Here is a 21,066-nt window from a genome sequence, read left to right as displayed (position 1 = left end):
TATATATATATATATATATATATATATATATATATATATATATATATATATATGTATATATATATATATATATATAATATTTATATGCATATTGAACTGTTAACTGAATTGGTTGTTGATTCATTATCTCATCACTGCATGATATTCATCGCCAAATACGAGAGAGAGAGAGAGAGAGAGAGAGAGAGAGAGAGAGAGAGAGAGAGAGAGAGAATAAAATACAAAGTCTTTGGGCTTTCAAATGCATGGTGCAACAGAGAAATGAACAACAGTTGACTAGTTTAAGGAGGAAAAGTAATGACTTTTTTTACTGCGATCTATTTTGGTCTTGTGGGTCATTACGTAGTCAGTTTTGTTTTTGTTTGTATGCCTACCTGTCCACAAGGAAGCTCGAAAGGGGCTCGCTCGATTTTAGTGGATTGGTTTGAGGTGCTGACTCTTTGCTAAGGAAGATGAATGGAATCCTGAGATGGATCTCTGGAAGCGGATTTTCGGTATTTTATTTTTCTCCCATCTGAATTTCCATCCTCTCTAACAATTGCTTCATATTGCAACTGCGAGGCTTTCCTACTGCTTTACCTTTCAAACCTTACTGTCGATTTCCCTTTCAACGATGAATGACCTCAAAGGTTCCAGCCCTTGTCCTTTGGCCTAAATTCTGTATTCCAATGTGCTCCCCGTCCATATATTTGATCAAAGTTAACAATATCTTCGGGCGAGAAGGAGTCCATGCTTATCAGGGCATCTAGAAGGATGTACTGGACATGAATTTGTGCTCTTAATAGTAACCTTTGGAACTGGCGAGTGTATGCGCTCTCTGAATATTTTCAGGTACAGGCGGTTTTTTTCTTTTGCGAGATATTCTGATAAGTTAGTGTATGACCAGAATGTGCCATTCAGTCAGTCAAGTGGCCTGCAAGTTTCAGTAATGTGTCTGACGCAGGAAGGCCGAGCTTTGCAATATCATCTAACTCATTATTTTCTTCATCATTAGCAGTCAAGTGTTTATGTCCCTCTCTCTTTCATTTTCATTCATCTCATCCTTTGCCTCCTCATGTTTCTGAAACGCCATTTCAGTCTTCAAGAGGCTGCATCTATAAACCGCCTCCCAACTCTTCTCTTCTCATAACAAGGCCAGACCACATGAGCCCCTCTCTTAGAATTTCTCGGGTTTTCGTTCCCTTTGATCTTCCTTCTCTTTATTCATGGGATTGATATAGCCGGTCTTACGCCAGACGGCGTGTAAGTGTGGTAGGATGCTGCGATGAATTAGAAGTCTATTGTAGCCCTCCGTCCTGGAGCAGCCAATCGAGACAGAGGCTAGAGGGCTGGAAATTGGTATGTTGATCATCCACCCTCCAATCATCAAACACACCAAATTGCAGCCTGCTATCCTCAGTAGTTTTTACTGTATTTAAGGATAAATTTAGCCATGATCGTGCGTCTGGCACAACAACAAAGGCCACCCACCTGGCCGTGGTTGGAGAGTTTCTTACAGCATTATACGCTGTACAGAAAACTCGATTGCGCTGATGAAGCTTTAGAGCATTTTTTACTTGTTTTTATTTACTGTTCAGTAGAGTACGTTGCCTTTTATGAGCATACAAATTAATATTTGATCATTAGAGACGTTCTAGAAAGGTAAAGGTGAAGGTCATTTATAGCTCTTGGCAACGTGATAATACTACTATCAGTTGTAAGTGACGTTCTGTTCATTAACTTGCGTAGAAATGTATATTTATAAATAAACACTCGGCGTTTTTTATAACTTAATAGTATGTTTTATGCGGGTGAACTATTCATAATATTATCTTGATGTGTCATTCGAATTGCCATTTAATATCTATTGAGACTTTCACTATTGATTTCTAGTTTCTATCAGTTTCCGAAAGAAACATTTATTGGTTAGAGCTTGAAGTTCGACCTTAACGCCCCTTCGATTATATATATGTATATATATATAATATTATATATATATATATATATATAATATACATATATATATATATATATATATACATATATATAGATATAATATATAATTATATTATTATATATTATTTATATATATATATGCATGTACATATGTATGTGTGATATATATATATATATATATATATATATATATATATATATATATATATATATATATATATATATATATATATATAGATAGATATATCTATATATATATGAATATCTTATATAGAGCTGCGAGAGAATACTTGGAACTAAATCGCAGCCTTGCACATCCTGGGGGTAGTTACAATATCCTAGCGATCAGCAGGCGGTGCCCATGATTTGTCATGTAACCGAGAATACCCGTCCATTTGTCTCCTGTCATTAATGACATGACTAATGTCATAATCGTCGGCCGACAGCTTGATGTAAGCCATTAATTTCCTCGGCCAGAATATCGTATGCGATTGTGTAGACATCTGGACTGCCATGCGCATCAGTAACTGTCAAGCAGTCATTTGTTATAAGCAGGAATGTTTCCTTCTCATGGGTATTGCATTGCAATGTCAATGAAGAATGTTTATGGAACGGCCAGAGAGAGAGAGAGAGAGAGAGAGAGAGAGAGAGAGAGAGAGAGAGAGAGAGAGAGCATAGCTACAGTTGTTACATTGATCTGTGAATGTTGCTTACTTCCATATTTTTCTACAGATAAACTACCAGTTAAGAAAATTGCAAACGTAGGAATGATGAAAAAGTTAGTCTGCTAGTAAGATGAGGAGCACCATTTGAAAAGAGGGATGGTACTGATGTTGGAGAAAGCGATGGAGGGAAAATCTAATAAAAATCCTGTGGGACTTTGTTCTTAAAAGGGATGAAATACATTAGCTGAATCACTAACATCAAAATCTCAACTCTGATAGCGTTGGCCGGCAGGGTTTCGCTTCAGTCTTAATAATTATACCCCCTTTTTAACATCATAGTAGGTTGTAGACCGATTAAGAAAGGATGGAAGAATGTAGGGGAAGAGAGAGAGAGAGAGAGAGAGAGAGAGAGAGAGGTGGGTTAAGTGCAGAGTCACTGACCAGACGAACTACGTTTGACCAAAATGCCATCAAGGAAAGGTATCTAGTATTAAAGTACACCAAATGAGAGAGCAGTTTTTGTAATGGGATGGACGAAGCTGGGTTCCAATATTCAAACAGTATTCAAAATTAAATCCCCGAGTGGTTACAAGCCTGGTTTAGGAAGTCGAATTATGTGACCCACTGGATAAATTTCAAATAATCCAAATTCCCAGCATCTCGTTTTCATTAAACACAATCAGAGAACTGAATTTGGCAATTAATTATGTAACGAGATGTATTGGGGACTGTCAAGGTAAAACCGACAGATCAGTAACAATTGTTTTATTATTTTAACTTATACCTATATTTTCTGTATAGTTTGTGGTCGGTAACCCGGTGTGGTCACGCACCACTTTCATGCTTGACTTCCAGCATATCTGGTAGTGATGGTACTTATAAAAAAAACTTCTACCTGACTGTTACCATTAAAGTGAACTATGATCTCACAGCTTTTGCTACAGTTGCTACTACTATTGTTATAAACGCAAGTATCTCTGTTACTCAGATCAAATCTTGAAGAAAGCTCTTCACGGTTTACGATCTTTCCTGGCACCCTTTCCAGCGAGCGCTTCTGATATCTAAAAAGCACATTTTAACGGAATGCCAGAAATATCAGCGCCCAAGAAACTTGTTTTTTTAAAAACCACTCAGTGAAAGAAATTTTAGCCGAAAATAAACAATTTTCTCTTGAAACAAATCTAACATTTTTATAGCACAGCAATATCTTCATTAAAATCTAATTTGGTATTATAGTAGATTCACATCAACCGTGCAGCCGATGTCTAGGCCAGTCCCTTACGATGCCCCTGATTGGCTGTTGATAAGCCAATCACAGGGCTGGAAACTCTCAGTCCCTCTCGAGAGTACACATAGGTAGAATGTATGTTCCACCTTTCCTGAGGGATACGTCTTTCAAAAGTATCCCTCAGGAGATTTGGAACATACGTCCTGCCTATGTGAACTCTTTCGAGAGACTGAGAGTTTCCAGCCCTGTGATTGGCTTATTAACGGGCAATCAGGAACGTCGTAAGGGACTGGCCTAGACATCGGATGCACGGGTGATGGGAATCTACTATAGTACATATTACAAATAAAATTAGTAACTCATTTTTTGGGCCAGCACTAGAAGAGTTTCTTTAACTCCGGTAAAAATGCTCTTAGAAAAAAAATTGTATTACCACGATGACTTAATTTACCGCCGCTGCTATCAGTATTGCCACTACCGATTTCGCTGTTGCGGTAGGTGCTACTTAGTTCACCAATAGTCCAACTTTTGTTACTCAGAGAATGATGGTCGCCGAGGTCTTTGAGAAATTATAACAAGGCGTGATCCGACCGCCAGCTTACTCCAGACGCATTCAAGACTTTCCCTTCACACATAAGTTGTAAACATTATAGTCCTAGTTTCTCATGCAGATTAAAACATGCTAAAATCTATGGTCAAATAGAGCCATGTTTCACCAAGGGAAATTGAAATAAATGCGCTCTATTTTATTAGAAATAATTTTTCTTTACTGTTTAACATGCACATTATTTATTTTTGACATTTTCTCTCTAATATAGAAGTCATAAGGATCCTATCCTAGAATTTCTGTATCATTAACTCAACACGATACTCCTTTTTCAGACCTTTTTAGTATCTTCCATAGACCTTTCCTGCCCCCCCCACAGCAACAACAAGAACCACAACAACAAGAACCACAACAACAACAGCAAAGTAGTTTGTAGGCTTGGTCCCCGATTATGAGAAAAAGGACGAGTGAGATTCTCGCCAAGGGCGTTATTAACTCTCTGACGACCTCGAAAGGTTTCCTGATGATAGTGGGACAACGGCAGTCGTACTTTGGCCGAAATAGAGATATTGTGGAGGTTACGTTAACCCGCACATGTGACCACATGTGTATATATATATATATATATATATATATATATATATATATATATATATATATATATATATAGCTAGCTATGTACATATATACATGTAAACATATACTATACACAGTTTATTAACACACACACACACACACACACACACACACACACACACACACATATATATATATATATATATATATATATATATATATATATATATATATATATATATGACAGCAGTACAAACAACCATCAGCCCAACAATGCACACACATCAAATTCCTTCGTTTCCAAGAAGGCTATCTCTAGGTGCTCTCTGTCTCCAAGCCAGAAAAGCTGATATCGCGTAATTCACTAACACATCACTGTATTCTTTTAATATATAAATACATAGGGTAATTCCGGGATAGATGGCCATGCGGGAGAGATGGCCCATCGATGTAATTCCTACATTATTCACCAGATGGATCTGCCGCTCTCTCAGTAGTGAGTGCACTGTTGACATGGACGGTTGATGTCGAAAAACCATAAAAAAACCTCGCAATTGTGAGTATTTTAGATAAAATCTGTTCTCTTACTGAGAATAATTTTTGTTGTCATTGCACAAATGCTAAAAGATTATATATTTCAGTGAGCTTGACCTCTGAAACATATCACAATAAGCAAGTTGGTGTTCTCTGTACATACCTGCCTCATATGAAGTGGTACAAAGTCAAACATCGCTGTTTGTGTGGTATGTCCATCTCTCCCTTAAAAATGGGAGAGATGGCCATCCTCGAAAAGTTATTTTTGTAGAAAAATGCAGATATGTGTTTCCCTTTTTTCAGATGCCAAATAAGTACATAGTACTCGTGGGAAATGGAGTGAGAAGGGGCTGCAAGATGCTACTGAAGCCACCAAAAAGGGTATATCTGTGCGTCAAGCATCAAAGTTATTTAGTCTACCACGAAAGACACTGGGACGAAGATTGAAAACTGGCAGTGCAGCAAAAGGATTGATGGGACCAAGTTGTTCACTAGGCTTGGATAATGAAGAGATGGCTTCATGAAACATGCACATCCTATACTATGTGTGCCAGTCATGTAGCAAAATCATAACTAAAAATAAAATTAAAATTTAAAAACTAAATTTTCATTATTTGTTTTGTTTAAGTTTGTTCTGTTTGATACTTTTCCATTTGCTCTTAATTATGTTTTCACTGAATTATGCAAACACTGATGTGCTCTATTATAAGGAATACCGTTCTATTTTCATTTTTGTTCTGTCTAAGTAGGCCTACATCTGTTTTAATTTATATCATGCAATAAGGATACAACTGGCATTAAAGTACTTTTTAATAGTCGTGAGTCTAGGTATACTGTATATCCCCTTAATTATCATATTTATATTTAGACGTTTGCCATCTAACTTAAAATAATGGTGTGGCCAACTATCCCACAAATCTGTGGCCATCTCTCCCGGACACCTCGGGACAGATGGCCCACGAACAGATTTTAAAAATTAAGTATTATGGATACTTAATGACATATCTAAAGGTTACCATTTATGCTATGGCAAGCTTATGCGTTGAAGAAACGGCTGTGATTTTGTTTTGGAAATATTGACAGAAAGAGTAGTACTTTTGGGGGGTTGAAAAAACTATGGCCATCTATCCCGGACTTACCCTATATACGTATTGTAATGCTGCAAGATTATGACGTGTGTAAAATTAGAAAGGCAAGTCTTCCTGTCTGTGTGCGGATATCTTGAACTTTTAGTTCCTCGCTGGACGAGTGGTTTCCGCGCTTGGCTGCCAATCCGGTGGTCCGAAGTTCGATTCCCGGCTCTGCCAACGCGGGATGAGAGGAATTTATTTCTGGTGATAGAAATTCATTTCTCGATATAGTGTGGTTCGGATCCCACAATAAGCTGTAGGTCCCGTTGCTAGGTGACCAATTGGTTCCAAGCCCCGTAAAAATATCTAATCCTTCTGGCCAGTCCTAGGAGAGCTGTTAATCAGCTCAGTGGTCTGGTAAAACTAAGATATACTTAACTTTTAACTTTTTAACTGATAATAAATATTTCGCGTATTTTTTGATCGGAGTAAAATTTTTTACTTTGATTTCACTTTTCATTCACTATCATTCATTTCTCTACATTCGTTTCATGCCTATAATTTTCATCTTAATTATTTTTTATCAATTATTTTTCGGTTGAACGTGTTTTTCTTGATCCGAAGAAGACACTAGTGTGTTAATTTTAGACAGTGTATTTTTGTATGCCTCAGTAAAGGGTCCGAATAGGACCGAAAGTACTCGGCTATCTCGCTTTTTCATTTTTTTCCTTCGTGGCAAAAAAACCTTTATTTATACATAGCATCACGTTTTATATACTTCGTGATCAAGTTATTCATATTATATATATATATATATATATATATATATATATATATATACACACACACATACACACATACATACATACATAATATGTGGGTGTGTGTGCGCGCGCTCGAGCACGCGTTTGTGTAGTAAGAAGAGACTTGAATATTTATCGGAATGTTTTCATCATAACTTTCATACCCAACAAGCGTGTGAGATATTCAGTGAATGTGTAAGCAGGTTTTTAAGGGATGGGTGAGTGGCCTTCCGACCAGCTATAAAATATGTACCTTCTAGTTTTTTTCTTTTTTCTCACAATTTTCTTGATGGCTTACTGATGTTTTTGATTTGGGGCAGACGATTTTTCAGAGAAACGCAGGTCATTTGAGCCACATTTCGGGTATAATTCTGTCTGATGTTGAAATGGACTTTGTTGGCTTGCAATGACTTGTTATTTCACAACGTAAAAACTAGTGGTCGTTGGAATTTTCAAGGGCGCTTGTGCAGCCTCATGTAAATGCATGCCCAAACAAACAAAGACGCAACAAACAGTGCAAGTATTCTTTGTTGTGTCTGTTTGAGGCTTGTTTGATTTGAAATATATATATATATATATATATATATATATATATTATATATATATATATATATACATGTTATGGAAACTCAGCCCTCTATTGTATCTTGATTTTACACAATGTTGGAACATAAAGGTGTAACCATCGTAGTTTCATGAGCGAAAATACGAAATGTATGAATGAACAGAGGAAGTTTCATGAATGGAAATACGCTTGAAAGTGATTAATTTAGTTGCCAGAAAAGAAGTACATTATGTCGGTAATAAAAGGAAGATATCTATGCATATATTTTTACAGAATATGCCGTTGTAATTCGTAATGTGTGAATTGCCATAAGCTCAGTTAGAATAGACTGTCTAGTTATGAAACAGGATAATTTGCATACACACATTGTTATTCACATTCACGGTAATTTCATAATTACATATTCCTCAATGTTTGTGGGTATTTCTGTTCCCTAAAATCTTGAAATAGGAAAGTAAATGAATGTGAAAAATAACCTCCAGCCGGGATTCGAACCTGCTCAGCCTCCCTTCTCACAGTTCTCATGTGAGTAGATCTGGGTCTTACAGTTGACACCGTCACGTAGTAGACAATAATAACTAAAAGGGTGGTTACAGCCTCCCTTAAGGCCCCATAGAACGACTGTCTGAACGATTGTCGTTATCGACCCACACACACACTATTCAGACACTATGAACGATCTCCGCACCGATTTCAGTCTGAACAAAGATTTTGTCTCGAGAAGACATGGCATCATCTCTAGAAGAGACGCGTTATATCGGCAGACAAACCCTTACATTGAACGATCTGTGTATGACAGACCTGAGTCTCAAGCCAGCAACCTGGTCGTGACAGATTCCGCTGAGATCATTCAGACACGAAGCTCCGCCCACTTTTGCATTCAGACAAGCCCATACACAGTGTTTTTGCGAACAATACAAACAGTCGTTCAGACAATCGTTCAGTGTATGGGGTCCTTTAGGCCCCTAGCTGCACCCACTCTAGACTCCTTTACTACTACTCATTCCCACTTCCTCTCTTCCGTCTTGCTCTTTTACCTCGTTAACTATTAACTTTTATGGAAACTGTGGGTTTTTCTCCTAGTTCCATCTTTAATCCCTGTACTTCATCTAGTCTATTTTCTGGAACTCCCTATCTTGTTGTCCAGCCACTCGAACTCCCTTTTCACCATCTTAAGCACTGAATGCGAAAGCCCCCCAGTGCTTGGCTCGACAGCCTTAATTCCATAAATCAGCGCCACATACTATTCCTAGGGCATAAGAATACAAAATCATAACCAGCTCACTGAAGCAGGTTGATATTCCACATCTTTGAAAAGCTGAACGGGTCATTTTTATGGTGCTTTTGTATATTTTTATGTCGAAGAAGTTGTAGTTTATTCCTTCATCCTTGTAGTTTTTATTTGTTTTAGAATGTCTTTAGTACATAACCATATCTGTCATAAAAAAAAAAAAAAAAGTTATTCATAGACGGAAAAGAGGATTCGTTACGGTTTTGCTCTGTTTCGGAATCTGACGAAGATACCTAAATTGCTTGTTCAGAATATTTTATGGACAATTATCCACTAAATAGAAGTGGTCCCTGAAAGTTATTATTGTTGTGAAAGAATATTAGAACGGGATTCTCAGGTAGCTTATGCGTTTAAGCAGTTCTACACCCGATGATGATTATTAGTATTATTCGAAGAAAATTCATAATCACATGAGTCAATAAAATGGGAAAGTAAATCCACGGTAGTATGTTATTATTATTATTATTATTATTATTATTATTATTATTGCAAGAAAATTTATGCAATTATACAGTTTAGGAGTGCTTTAATGTGAATTTACGATTTATCCAGACAGGGAAGGTTTAGTGATACAATATGTAGTTCTCTGTGATACACTATTTAATGTTCGAGTCGGAGCCAATTTGCAATGGGACCACAGCCCAAAGCAATAAATTCAATGTAAATCCAATGTCTTGTAAGAGAACTTTACGACTTTCTAAACCCGCCAGTAAACGGTCGTAAAAGACTGCACATTTATAAGTGGAGATTTCTTATTTATTTATTCTCGTGCCTTGACTTTTAGGCTCTTCTTTTTTAATTAGTGATCCTCTTTTTTTCTATTCTTCCTGTTACCTTCCGTTACTGCTTTCTAAGGAACATCATATTGTTTGGAAGCTTGAATTTCAAGCCAGTGACCCCCATGGGCTTGTTCCATATGAAGTAGGTTCATCATCTGAAAAAGTCCGGTGTGTTTTTCACGACTTACTACATTCACTGAGGAAACGTTCATGGAATATTTTCCTAATCAGCAGAGAAACAAGAGATGTTATTGCTGCGTAACAGTGAGAATGTGTTTCTTCTTGCGTTTGCAAACCAGCCTCTGCTCTTTTCAGTTTATTATAGACATTAACCCTCCTTCTTTATATCCAACGTATTCTCCTCTACTTCCTGAACCCACTTGGTCCTTTTTTTTTCGGAGGCGTGGGGCAGTGTAGAACGGAGGATATACAGATATATATATGTATATGTATATTATATATATATATATATATATATATATATATATATATATATGTATGTATATGTGTGTATATGTATATATATATATATATAATATATATATATATATATACACACACATATATATGTACATATATATTAAAGAGGCGGAGGTTTCTCTAAACCCTTCCTCTGTCTTCACACTCAACGGTTGTTCCTTATTTGCGTTTTTAACTGTGATGGTTTTATTGTACTTTACATTGTGTATTTTAATATTGTAGCTTAATTTTATTGTACTAATTAGATATTGTTACTTTTTAGCTTGAAAATGAGGCCTGCTGGTTGGCTTCGAAACGTTGCAACTTAATAAATATGAGTTCCTTGACCTGTTGGTGTGCTTCCCCTGCCTTCATTGTATGTACATACATACATACACCTCAGCATTATTACACCTTCATTGATTAATGGGAGCTTGCACAAAACAATAAGAACGAACACGCAGTTACATTGCCAAGAGGCTCGGAGCAATGTGCAGATAAATAACGAATGAATGAAATGAAGCAATTCAGCCCTGAATCACTTCTTTAATTCCTCGACGTCAGCGTTAACGTCTGAGTCCATTGCACGGGCTGGAAGACTGCTCTGCAATTTTGCAGTGAAGGAATTGACTGATTACATGTGAATCATCAGGTTTAACAACAGCCTGGGTCATTGAGTACGCCCGTCATAGTGAGGGGAATGGCGGAAGTTGTAAGATCCTGGAACCTCGACGACCAGGGAGGGAAGTTCATGTCGAAGTTCATGTCGACGCTTTGTAAGGCAGTGTAGCCTTTGTGTTTTGGTCGGGTTTCTTGAGATTGTGTTATTTTTTGGACTGGATTTGAATCTTAGGCAGTTTGTCTGATAAGAGTTGTTTCTGTCATATATTTTCTGGAACCTTTTAACTTTTGTGGAGAGATATTACCTTTTGCGTTGTATTTGACTGATTTGCATTCGAGACAGTTGGTTTAAGAGAAGTTTTTTTCGTCACATCTTTTCTAGATCATCTGTTTCTGATTAAGAGATTTATCTCTCTCTCTCTCTCTCTCTCTCTCTCTCTCTCTCTCTAAAAAAGGCTGAATCTCGCCGGATTCAACTGGATAGCTAGTTGGTCGTCTCCCACAAGCGTGTTCTCGAGCGTCTTGTCTTTAAATCTGATATTGAAAAATGAAAATTATAATTGCAACAGCAAATTGATACTCTGCCAATGGACTGGAATCGAAGATTGTTTTGGATGACTGCGGCTTCTGTTAACGGTTTTTGTTTTTAATGGAAAATTACACAAATTAGCACTTACAGAATTAGATATTAGGGGAAGTATATAGTGAATCGTGAATAGCTTCAGTATTAGTTGTTTGAAATAGCTTAGGGAGAGTCGTGAAACAAAGAGAAATCTTTTGAAGAAACAAGTACCTGGCAACACTGACATGTTATTTATTTTTGTTCTGTACATAGGGCCAGCGCTGAACCAACTTTGTAGGCCTTTACAGGCCCCCGCTTTTTAATTTTTTTTTTTTTTTACTACGGTTTTCAGATAATTTATTTTTGTCTTTTAATTACGGGTATCACAGACATTGCTGTCGTTTGCTGCCTGCAGTGACGATACTGGTATTGGTACGTTTACTTTCTCGCTACCATTACTTGTCCCGTCAACGTCACGTGACGTACCACACGCTAGGACAGAAACCCTAAACCTAACTGCTTCTGAGCACGTAACAGATAACGTCGTATCTTGTCGTTTTGTCTGTGTTTACCTCTTATCTTTACGTCTATCTCTCTGGTTGTCTATCCTTCGTTCTACACTAACTTATTCTGTCCATGCACCGCGACCCACTGTCAAGATTGGATTTAATGTCGATCAAAAATATCGTTTTATCCCTTTCTTTCCCCAAGTTCTTCTTTCTCCCCCATTTCTTCCTTATTCCTCCTATTCCTATTTGGAAGCCGCTATTAGCCCCGGGGCCTCAGAGGAAGTGGCGGTATGTACTTACCACAAGCCCTTACCACAACTATTAATAAATCATTTTCAACCCGGCCTTACACATCACTTACCTCACGCCTCCGAAAATAAAAGAAGGACCAAGTGGATTCAGGAAGTAGGGAGGATACGTAGGATATAAAGGGGGAGGGGCAGTGTAAGTAGGGCTTTGAAGAAGTTGAATGTAAAGGAAGGAGTCACTCTGGAAGAAGTTAATATCAAAGAGGTATGAATAATGCAAGGATGTTGATATAAAGAAGGTATGAAAATGCAAGGAAGTTAATATAAAGGAAGTATGAATAATGCAAGGAAGTTAATTTAAAGGAGGTATGAATAATGCAAGGAAGTTAATATAAAGGAAGTATGAATAATGCAAGGAAGTTAATATAAAGGAAGTATGAATAATGCAAGGAAGTTTATATAAAGGAGGTATGAATAATGCAAGGAAGTATAGAAGAATATGAATAATGCAAGGAAGTTAATATAAAGGAAGTATGAATAATGCAAGGAAGTTAATATAAAAGAGGTATGAATAACGTAAAGAAGTTAACATGAAGAATTTGAAACTTAAGTAAGTTCTCCACGTAAGAGAGGAAACATCATAAACGGCCCACTTTCGCTTTTCGGAACAACCCTTTACAAGGGAGAACTGTCATAGTCTTCTTAATTTAACATGAGGGAGTAAATCTCACATAGGTAAACAAATGCTGACTCGCGTCCAACAAGTATGTGTAGGTAATTATCCACAAATACGTTGTTATTATGAACTTAATTAAGAAACTCAGGCTCTCATGGTTTGGACTCAAGTGGATCGTTTAATTAGGCTGTCAAATTGTAATGCTGATGGTGACCAAATTACTTAGATGGCTTCTGTTCTTTACCAATATTATTTCATTAGTCTTGCGTGTTGTCTTTTGGGTTTTGTTACAGATGAAACTGAAGGTTAAAATTCATTTAGGAGAACCAGTAATCATACACTTCAGGCTAAGGCTTTAATATGCTGTTTTATAAAAGTACGTCAGTTTGTTTTAAGTGGCGATGCAGGCTTGTTACACACACAAAAGATGGTCATTCGGTAAATCTTTTAAGTGCTCCTCTGCGGACCTGTTGGCCAAACCCCCCCCCCCCCCCCCCCCGCTCGTGTGTGTGTGTGTGTAAGTGGAATAGAGAGTGGGGTGAGATTCATCTCAAAAGTTTACAACATGGTTTGACAGTTTGTCGACGTTTAGTATTAGAATAAAAAATCTCTCTCTCTCTCTCTCTCTCATAGGAGCGGAACACTTTAAGGCAATGAAAGACGACTCTGTACACACGTAAACAGCCTGTTTCTCCGAAACTTCCGTCAGTTACTCACAAATGTCTACTGGAAATTCGTGATCAAGTCCAACCTCTCTTTAACCTCTTCCATGCAATGTTTCTGGCCCAAATAGTTTTCGTTGGGGAGTCATCAAAGAAGATATTTATTACCATTGCACTTAATAAATAAATCAGTCAATCAATAAACATATTTTATGAGAGTTTTAAGGCCTCTTAACTACATTGGTCAAGAGTGCCAGCCAATGCCGCTCACCAACCACTAACGACCTTGACAGTAAAGACATTACAAGAGGCATTTATGTAGCATTTGAACGGTAGACAGACTTGTCTTCAATAAAGTGGTTGTTAATATCTTTTAAGTCATTGATAATCGTCACAGAGAGCTTCGGAAGTGGAAGTGTACATGTGCATAAAGAGTCAGCACGGGCCAGTGAGTAGCTATATATTTTTATGTATTTTTTTTATTGGCACAGAAACCTTTGCAGGATATAAGAGATACATTCATTGAAAACAAGGTACGAAAATTTCATATGTATAAGTCAAATGTATACCAACCCATTAGCCTTCTCTTTTCATCAGATGCCTCATTTGTCTTTAGCTGTAAGTAGCCAGATTTAGGCTTATTTTTGTATGCCTGTCCTTTTTGTAGCATAGGGACTGTGGGGGTTAAGCTCTGAAAAAGTATATGATTTCTAAACAAGTTTACCAAGTCAGTTTTCCAAAAGCTTAAAGATAGCCGCCTTCTTCAGAAGAGTATGAAAGCAAGACACCCAGAGGGGTCCGTCAGTACATCTCATGCAAGTGCACTGTAGGCATTACTTAAGGTTCTTTGCAGCGTCCCTTCGACCCTCATTCCCTAGGTTTCCCTCCTGTTACACTTCTCAAACTCTATATTTTATCCCACTCTAAAAGTAAGACAGTCGATAATACGTCACAGGAAAGGTTCCTGTAAGTAGTTCGTAAGGTCGTATGCCACTGATACGTAGTACATGTAAAGCAGGCTTAGTAATTAACACGATCAGGATGTTGTTAGGAAGAACGCGGAGTCCGTCTATTAATCCGCAGGCTCCTAAGCCATAAAATGAAGACCAGTCCCCCCCCCCCCCCCCCCCCCCCCCCCCCCATCTCTATTTCCTGCATGCAGGAGATCGATGGAGATATCGACGTACGCTCGCATACCTGTGCGTCTGAATGCAGAATGTTTCTCATCATAATCGCCGTCTCTCCTCTGCCCCTTCCCGCCTCGATCCATAAAACCAATCCTCTTCTTCTTTATCAAGCATTCCGATCTTTTTTCCTCTCCTCCCGTGGCCTCTTGCCCTTCACTCCTCTTCTAACTCTGCCACCCCTTCAGTAGGCCTTCTCCTTCTCTAGTATTTCTATCAGTTCTCTCCTCTGCTCAGTGAGTTATTTAGGATACCCACCGTGATGAGATGCGTTTATATGTTTGAATTGTTTCTGTGCGCGTAGTTTGTGGGCAAACTTCATTGTTTTGTTTTTTATTGAGGACGTTTGTCTTTGATATTTAATATTATGACGACGGCTAGATATTTTTGGAAATCAATCTCGTAAATAAGATCGAATTTGCAATCCGCCGAGATGACGCCTATTGCTTCAGTGTTCTCAAAACCCACGGGTCAAAATTTTATTCATATCAGTATTAAACTCGCAATCCACATAGTGAAACGCGCAGATCAACAACTTTTTCGATTTTTCTAAAAAGTCTTAGAAAAATCCCGTGTATTCTTCGCTTCCCTCTTAGATATAGATAAAATTTTGCTGTGGTATTGTGAGGGTCCCTTTTCTGTCTAAGTTATTTTTATCAATGCTGGAAAGTTATGTTCTAAAGTTTATATTTTTGTAACATGGGTTTACCAAGTCATGACTTACAGCTCTATGAAATTAGTTTCAGTATTGAAGTTACTGATGTAATTAGCTAAAAAATATTAGTTTACCGTATAAAACCGTTTTTCTATTGAAAAGTTAGCTAATGAAGAAACGAGTCAGGAAGAAAACGCGTACATATGTGACATATTCTCATATACATATGTGTATGTATATATACATATATATGTATATATAATATATATATATAAATATATATACATATATATAAATATGTACGCTATATATATGTATGTAGCTATATATGTATGTATGATGTATGTATGTATATATATATCTATATATATGTATGTATGTATGTATGTATGTATGTATGTATATATATATATATATATATATATATATATATATATATATAATATTATATTATTAATCTTAATTTTGTTCCTTTCTAGCTTAGGAGGGATAGCATAAAATTAGTCCTATACCCATTTTATTTAAGACCATTAATTAAGAAGCCATTGAGTGAGAAATACCAAAAGAAGCCTATAGTGGAAAGAGTAACTGGCTACTCTCATGACCTCATAGTCGGCTTAAAAATCAGTCAGGCCCAATGAAAGCCACTGTGCGCTCTCTCTCTCTCTCTCTCTCTCTCTCTCTCTCTCTCTCTCTCTCTCTCTCTCTCTCCTAGCAACAAACAACCCAGTTACCTTGACTACAGCATATTATTACCTGCACTTGATATGGGATGTGGCTGGGTAACCTCTGAAGCCACGCAATTGAGGAAGTGTGGACAGAAGATTAAAAGCTAAAACGAGAGAGAGAGAGAGAGAGAGAGAGAGAGAGAGAGAGAGAGAGAGAGAGAGAGACCCTGTTTGCGTAACACAAAAGAAGTCATGAGAATAGTCACGTTACTAGGAAAGAGACAGACAGACAGGCAGACAGAGAGATGGTGAGTTGTAGTATGCAAAATATATGACAATATATTCCATTCGGACGCCACCTTTGTACGGAACGTTTTTTTTTATTTCTTGAAAATTAAAGTCAGTTTTAAATATTGAATATTTCAAGGATTACGCCATAGCTATCAATTTTAACTACAAGCTCTCACTTGAATTACTGAAAAAATACCAAAACTGAGACCCTTTTTGTTTTGGTAACTTCTTCTTCTTCTTCTTCTTCTTCTTCTTCTTCTTCTTCTTCTTCTTATCAACTCAATTCCTAGTCGGGGTCGCTATTTTTAAGAGCCTTTTTCAGGTGTTTCTATTTTTTGGACTTTCTGGTAACGGCTTTTTTATCATTCATGAAGGTTCTTGAACATATTTTGGTTAGTTAAGGGCGGTGTTCAGTAGTTAATAGTTACCTTGCGTTAGGAGGTAACCATATAACCATATGATCTCCTAGCTTATGTAGGGCTTGGTATCAGTCCCTTGGCAATGCTGTTTTATGTAGGTCAGTTTGAATTTTCCATCTGAATCCCCTTTGCCTCACCTTCGGTAGCCCACATGTCAAATTTGAAGGAAATGCGACAAATGGTCTCAGTTACACAAGCTTTTACAAAGGAGCTTGCTGCTAGCCTACGTTCTTTTTAAGGCGGGCTCATTTGTATTACATTTTGTATTATGTTTATATTTCCTCATTGATTTAAAAATTCTCCGGGAAATTTTTATTCGACGGGAGCAATATTGTACGATTTTAAGGTGTTAAATTTTTCCATATGAATTTCCCTAGTATGGTCTGACGACTGGTAACAATGTCATTTAAATCTCCGTTAGGTAGTAGTGATATTGCCGTGTGTACTAATAAAAATCCACTATCTGCTGGGATGAGCGTTAAATTTCTGAACATGTGCGTTTCAGAGAGTAAAGGGACTGATAAAATTCCCATAAAGATGTCCTCACATGGTAGGAAGCATGATCAGCTTTCTTCACCCAAGACTCCTTTGGGTGGTAAGAGAACGTTTATATTTGCCTCTAGAAATCTTCTTCGGATGATTTAATCCTTATATTTTAATATAATCGGATTCACATTTTTTAAATTCTTAAAGTGCAAATCTCAAATTTCGTCATGCAGCTCTTCTACCCAATACAATTCTCTTTGTTTTTAATCATTTACTTACATTCTGATCTATTTATTTATTTACTTCGTAATGTCTTTTGTTCTTTTTTAATAAGTGGTCTCTTTTCTCTGTATTTCCCATTACCTTTTGTTACCTCTTTCAAATGAACACCAAGTTCTTGAGAAGCTTGAATTCTGTGGGCTCGTTCCATATGAATCGTGTTCATCTTCTGAATAATAATAATAATAATAATAATAATAATAACTAATAATAATAATAATAATAATAATAATAATAACATTGCTACTTCCCCATCCCATTTTCCTTTGATAGAGGTGTTTCCCAGATACTTTCGTATTAATTGCCTTTGTATAAGGGTAATAATTCAGATGTCTTTGCATTAGCAATGAATCTCAAATTAACGCAGCAGTGTACGACTGGATATTCTTAAGTTGTGATATGTGCTTGTGTGGCTGAACTACTACTGTTGGGGTTTTATTTCTGATGATTCGATCTTTGATCATGTAGCTGTTTGTTGAGGATGTACCACAGGAGAGACGAGAGAGAGAGAGAGAGAGAGAGAGAGAGAGAGAGAGAGAGAGAGAGAGAGACACTAAAGCAAAGCCTTAAAAAGGGAAAATGTAAACGGAAATATAGTATAAAGCAAATATACCAGAGAGAGAGAGAGAGAGAGAGAGAGAGAGAGAGAGAGAGAGAGAGAGAGAGACTTGAAAACAATATCACATGGCACAGAGAGAAAGAATAAAGCAAAATGAATCATAAGAAAGAGAATAGATAAAGTAGAACACAGTGCAAAGCAAAAACGTGTTTATGAGAGAGACAGAGAGAGAGAGAGACTGATGAAAACAATATCACATGGCACACACACACACACAGAGAGAGAGAGAGAGAGAGAGAGAGAGAGAGAGAGAGAGAGAGAGAGAGAGGAAATGTTGAGAATTGTATCACATAGTCAAGAGATGTCGTTGCAACGTCACCATCAATAAATTCCTTTTGGCTCCCCGTGGGAAAGCTAGAGGAAGAAATCACTTAGGCTTACCATCTCATTTGTCTCGTTCACTTTGGATTGCAGAGAGAGAGAGAGAGAGAGAGAGAGAGAGAGAGAGAGAGAGAGAGAGAGCTTTCAGGTGCGGAATAAGTGGCCGAGAAGGCCATTTGTGCATAAGGGTTTGTGAGAAAGCTTGTGTTTCAGGTTACGTAAACAGAACATCGTTTGCGGGGAGGGGGAAGGGGGAAGGGGGTTGGTGGATGGGAGTGGATTTGGGAGTGTGGGGGGGATTTGTTCTCTGACATTTATTTACTTTATATAATTTTCCCAAAAGCTCTTTGAGGTTTCCTGAAAAATAATTTACAGGTGGCGAAATACCATGCGTTTTTGTTTGTTTGTTTGTTATTATTCAGTTTGTCCTTTACAGTAAGGTCTGTTTTGACTATATTACTAACGCCAATGCTTATATAATGTTACCTTATGTTGTGTACGTATTTATTTACCTGTTCATTCACGTATCTGGATGCTAAAGAAGGTATAAAACCTTCATCCGTTATTATTTCCGATTGCCAGCGAATGATATTTTTCATAACATACTCGTATTTGCTTCTCGAGTTTAGTCAGACGTCAGTATTCTCTCTAAGAAAGCATATTATTATTATTATTATTATTATTATTATTATTATTATTATTATTATTATTATTATTATTATTATTATTATTATTATTATTATACTGGCCGGTTTTGTGAAAGAACTGCAGAGAAAATATTTGGTTGAAATTTGTGGAATTTCACACTTACCGTCCCACAATAGAGGTCACGGGACACAGCGGCCTCAGTGAATTTTGCAGGAAACCTTAAAGGATATTTTAACAAATTCCAATGGAAAATTCTTCGTATTTGTCATGAATTTACATATATACGTAAATTTATGCCAGTCTGTTTGCAAATTTGGTTGTGGCAGCCAGGTTTATATGGCAACGTGGTTCAGATTTTTTAAGTTCAGTTAACTTTGAGACGATTTGTCCAATTTTATATCCACATTTGATATGGTCGCTGCCGTTTGGAAGGCAAAATGAATTTTTGTATAAAGAAAATAAAAGCTTTAGCTTATTTTGCAATTGCGTACCCACGCTTATGAAGTCGTTGTGCGTCATTTGACATGGTTTTCCATATTGGGATTTGGTGAAAAACTGAAGTGATATTTATCTTCAGAATAGTTGATGAAAAATTCGTTATATTTTGCTTAGTTCTTCATCTACAAAGGCCGACAAATTAAAGTTGTTGACCTGATGTCAGTCCATTCGCAAATTAGGCTATTGGTCCTATGTCATTCAAATTTGGGGTGTCCGGTATTCTAGTTAAGGTAGACAGGACCATTAGACAAGTAACCTCGTTAGCACATACCACGTCACCCCCTTCTTCCCCGCTTTCTTTATTTAGCTCTTTATATATTATATCATGTGCATATAGATGTATATATATATATATATATATATATATATATATATATATATTTTATATATAATATATGGAGGGAGGATCTAAGGATATCATGTGATTCCACGTTTTCAGAGTGACGTCATTATAACCTGACATGGCCGCGGTATGATAATGAAATGTATAACATGGAAACTTTATTCACCAGATTGTTTCTGTGGATTGACTATTTTGTATATATGTAATTTATGCAAATGAGGAAAAGTGACAGTTGTTCATTTGAAATGGAGATTTTGTTGCTATATTGAAACTAATATATCCTTAGGTTGGCGTCCAGTAAGTGTGGTAAGGTTTTGAAGGGGATAAGGGGTCTGATGTGGACCTATGGACTCTGTCCACATCACTGGTTCGCCTGTCATGAATGTGATTGTATTATTGCTGTTTTGGTCGTGTTTATATTCATTTCCTAGCTTATCTCATGTTAGTTGTTAGTGGAGAAGACTCCGAGTAAGGGCGCCTGCGTCAATGAACATCCAAAGAGGTGACGTGCATGTCAGAATGCGAGTCGTCCATATGCGGCCGACCGTCTGGTGTAGTATGTGCGCGGCCAGAGAGAGAGAGAGAGAGAGAGAGAGAGAGAGAGAGAGAGCATGGGAACACAACCAATCATAATTGGCGGGGTCCAAAAATACGAGCTCTGATTTGTTGAATGTAGAGGTATTTTGAGTTCTGCTTGACGCAGCAGCCGGGAGACTATTGTATTGGTGGCGGCAGTGGTCTTCTCCAGGACAGGACAGAATGCAACAAAAAACCTCCGTTGATATAAATAGAGAGCAATTGTTGTTGCTGCCCTACACTCGAGGATGGACTCACTAAAATGCTAAGACCCTTCTGGACAGAATGGGCGGCCCTCTCTTAGGGCCGCGCCGTCCGTCTCACCTCTCCCGTATGGGTCCCTCTAACG

General features: G+C 37.3%; 1 long non-coding RNA gene across 1 annotated transcript in view; it reads left to right on the top strand.

Annotated features, from left to right (window-relative positions):
• LOC135226136 (uncharacterized) overlaps positions 1 to 14,035 on the top strand; it is a 93,700-nt gene extending 79,665 nt beyond the window's left edge. The window contains exon 3 of the long non-coding RNA XR_010317179.1: positions 13,702 to 14,035. This is a non-coding gene — a long non-coding RNA (uncharacterized LOC135226136). The remainder of the gene's footprint in view (positions 1 to 13,701) is intronic.
• The last annotated feature ends 7,031 nt before the right edge of the window (positions 14,036 to 21,066 follow it).

Source organism: Macrobrachium nipponense, chromosome 20 (assembly GCF_015104395.2).
Source record: "Macrobrachium nipponense isolate FS-2020 chromosome 20, ASM1510439v2, whole genome shotgun sequence".
NCBI classification, from domain to species: domain Eukaryota; kingdom Metazoa; phylum Arthropoda; class Malacostraca; order Decapoda; family Palaemonidae; genus Macrobrachium; species Macrobrachium nipponense.
This window is presented reverse-complemented; position numbering and strand designations above follow the sequence as displayed.